Below are 4,225 nucleotides of genomic sequence, written 5' to 3'. Positions count from 1 at the left end.
TGAGGACGTCGACCCCAGGACCGGTGCTTCTGTCGCTGCTTCGTACGCTCTCATACTCTTTCTGTTCGAGGTTCTCTCACAGTTTCTTGCTGTAGTGTCTGCTCTAGTTATGGCCCGCTCTAATTCATATATGCATATGCCATTTACCTTCTCTCTATCATTCTGCATGACTTGTTTTATCCCTGCTATAATATTAATATTTTATCTAGTATTTCTGTTAATAAAATCATTTGTAAATTGCTCATATATCCAACAATCCAAAAACCTTATTGTAGGCAATTTACCCCGAGTGGTTTTGCTGCTTCCATGTGACCTCCTATGTTTGAGGGTAACCACTATAAGATGTGGCGTGTGAGAGCGGACTTATGGTTTCAAGCCACGAGTTGCTATGACGCCACTCTTGGCATACCTGAAACAAATTATGATGCTCAACAGGAACAAGCTTTTCAGAAAATGGATACCCTGTTTAAGGTTGCACTCTTTAGTCTTCTTGGTGAGAACATAGTTGATGCTTATGCCTCAACTGAGAATGGAAAAGATATGTGGGACACACTCAAGGCCAAGTTTGGGGTCTCGGATGCTGGCACTAAGTTGTACATCATATAGCAATTCTATGACTAATAGTAGTCCGTGGTTGAGCAAGCTCACGAGATACAATCATTTGTTAGAGAACTTGAGCACTTCAATACAAGTTTATGACTGGAGGTATCATCACTAAGCTTCCTCCCTCATAGAGGAAATTTGCTACCTTACTGAAGCATAATAGGCAGGAGTTTTCTGTTCTGGATCTCATTGTTACTCTTGATGTGGAAGAAAAGGCGAGAGCAAAAGACACACGTGCTCGAGGTATTGAGGGAGGATCTAGTGCCAATCTGTTATAGAAGAAAAACTTCCAGCCACACAAGTTCAGGAACAAGGGCAAGTTTGATGGTAAAGCAAAGTTTGATGGGAAGAACAAGGTTGTACAACACACCAACTTCAAGAAGAAGAATGACAAGAAGAAAGGTGTTTGTCATGTGTGAGGTGATCCTGACTGTTGGGATCCTAGTTGCTCTAATCATTATGACAAGCGTCATCTTGGGAAAGGCGGCAAGACCACTAATGTTGTCATTGGTGACACTGACATTAATGATGCTGGGTATGGTATGTTTCCCACTATTCTTTCAGTATGTCATTCTCCCGATTGGTTGATTGACATGTGAGCTAATGTGCATGTATGCGGTGATCACATACCAAATACTAGCTCAGAGCCTATAGATGATTGACTGGGGAAAAAGGGTTTCCCGCACTTTATATTATAGATCAACCAACACCGATTACAACCGAGTGACCGATACAAACACACACCACCACCACCACACACAATTCACACACTCAAGGTAACATACAAAGGTGTCGAGCAATGACACAGCACCCCACTGACAACCAAGCAACCTATAGATGAGCGAGAAAGAGCGTTTGGAGCCGACAGAGATCCACCATGAGCAACCATCCGAGAGGTGAGACGAACAACAAAAAAGTCAGGACTCCAAGACGATGCCTCCCAGAAGGGTACAACCATGGATAGCCACCACCGACCGATATCAAAGATCAGGTTTTCACATCCCTACATCGCCCAGTCCAAGGAGTAGGCATGTGGTGTACCCCAGTACTACCACCCCTCCGCCGTACCCTAGCTCCGTCAACCACTCGCAACCACGCCACCTGTGTGGCCATAGTTGCCCGCCCGGGCCTGAGATGCATGCTCCACCCACAAACGTCGCAACTCCCACTGTCCGGCCTGCCTCCCTACAATCCGATATCCCCACGACCAACCAAGGCACTGGCTTTGGCCTTATCGACACACCAACCACATGAAGAGCCTCCAGCAACCGCCTTGTCGCATAAAACACCAAATTGGAGACCAAGCAACATCACTAGACCAAGGAACCGGGGAGGAGTAGGAGAAGATCGAGTCCATGACCGGCACCCCTCCCCGCGACAAAGGGCCACCACTAACCCCCATCCTCCCTAACAAGCCACCCCATTGGACACCTCTTGTGTCACCCCACCATGGTCGCCGTCTCGAATCAATGCAGGACAACCAACCATTGCTCGCCTACCGTGTGGAGAGCTGGAGCATCCGCCACCAGCCACCGAGGAGGAGCACCGGAGATGCCATCCAACGCCGCACGTCGTCGACCAGGTGGCAGCCGGAGAGGCCCGATTCGACTGATGCGCGCACACACGACCACCACCAGTCCCCATGTCAGATCTGGCTGCCTCGTATCCACCCGAGGAGGTGCACTCGCAGCCACCGCGCCACCTCCAAATCTTAGGGGGATGTCGTACTGCCACCTGACGCCGTCACCTGCATCGTGCGCACCTGAAGCCGCGCCACCTCAAAAATTGGATCCAATGATTGAGTTGAACCCGCACACATAGAAGGAACACATCTTCTGCAATGCTAGCTACGCTAGTTAATCGACTCGCGGCCGCCCAGAAACAAAATCACCTCACGTGCAAACATTACAACAACAACAACAACAACAACAACAACAACAACAACAAGAGCAACAACAACAACAACAACGGCTGATCGATCTTTGCTATGCATTTTCATTTTCTTTTTTTTTGCCAGAGATACAAATTTAGTTCTCGCTGAGGCACATATTTGCTTTATGAGAGGAACACTTGTGCCTCTTTGGGAAAAAATAATGAAAAATACCGTGCTTTGGTTCGGTTTTTTCTCATTTGGTTTTCTAGGAAAAAAAGTTAGTCAAAATCTGTCGACATGAGATATAATATCGAAGATCTCGACGCGATGAATCCAATGGTAAAAACAGTTTAGGATTTAGACGCGTGCTTTAAGAGATTTTTTTTTGAATAAACGCATATATATGAAAAAAGAAAAACTCCAACGTTGCGATAAGTGGCGCACATGTAGTGTGTAACTTGTCACATCCAGGGAGATGGGAGTGGGCTTTGCAAAGAGTACTTCTTAATTAATGACTTCGCTTTGCTAGAGTGTTTTTTTGTTGTTGTCAAAATCGACATATATAACAGTTATTATGACGGTTCATTCATATGCCGACTCAGCTAGAGTTGCTCTAAGAGAGCATGTGTATAAGTTGGCCCAAGTTACTGAAAGTCCAGCATCCCCATGGCCTAGGGATGCCATCTGGGTCAATTTCTGGACCCGTCCTAGAGAGTGGTGACCGCTAGGGTTACACCGTTACACCTTTGAGTCGCCCCATTTAGACAACGATCATCCATATTTCATTTTCTTTTGTAGAGAAGGCGACCATTCATATACCACAATGTTTCTAAAAGGCATCGACCAAATGCTTTTCTTATTCCCACAGAATTTTCAAAGTACATGAGCTTTATGTTATCTATAACCGACTGAGCAGCATATCGATCTCAGTTTTATTATATAATCCTCCGTACCATAATATAAGACGTCTTATATTACGGGACGGAGGGAGTACCGGAGTAGTACAGTAAGTCATAGTGTTGGGCAATACGATACATGTGCAACATCCAACAGTGTATATAGGAGTTGCACTACAGGTCGGGCATGTTAAGCTAGCCGACGACGCAGTAGTAGAAAAGGGGGAAATGGTCCTGGCCAGGTCAGCCCATTAGTCCCGGTTCAATCCAGAACCGGGACCAATGGTGGCATTGGACCCGGTTCGTTAGCCCCGAGGGCCGGCCGGGCCACGTGGGCTATTGGTCCCGGTTCATCTGGACTTATTGGTTCCGGTTGGTGGGACGAATCGGGACCAATAGGCCTCGCTCCTGGGCCACCACCATTGTTCCCGGTTGGTGGCTCGAACCAGGACCAAAGGCTTCCCTTTAGTCCCGGTTCATACCACCAACCGGGACTAAAGTGTTGGTCCTCGTTGCAGCCAGAGTTTAGTCCCACCTCGCCAACCGAAGGAGGCTCACACCGGTTCATAAGCCCCTCCCTCTCTGCCTTGTTAAGCTACTCTCAAAGTAAAAATAGATGCCCTTATACAGGAAATTTGACCTAAATTCATATTGAATTTATCTGAAGTTAGTAGAAATTTATTATGAATTTAAGTCTAATTTTCTCTATAAACGCATCTATGTTCATTTCTGAGTAGTTTTTATATAGTTTTTTTTTGTTTTTATTTCTGAGTTGTAATAAGTCATTAAAAATAAGCATCTATTCTCATTTTTTTAGTTAAGTTAATCACAACTATTTTTTCTTCTATTTATT

This window comes from Triticum aestivum, chromosome 1B (assembly GCF_018294505.1).
Source record: "Triticum aestivum cultivar Chinese Spring chromosome 1B, IWGSC CS RefSeq v2.1, whole genome shotgun sequence".
NCBI lineage: Eukaryota > Viridiplantae > Streptophyta > Magnoliopsida > Poales > Poaceae > Triticum > Triticum aestivum.
The sequence above is the reverse complement of the archived record's forward strand: the minus strand, read 5'-3'. Positions refer to the sequence as shown.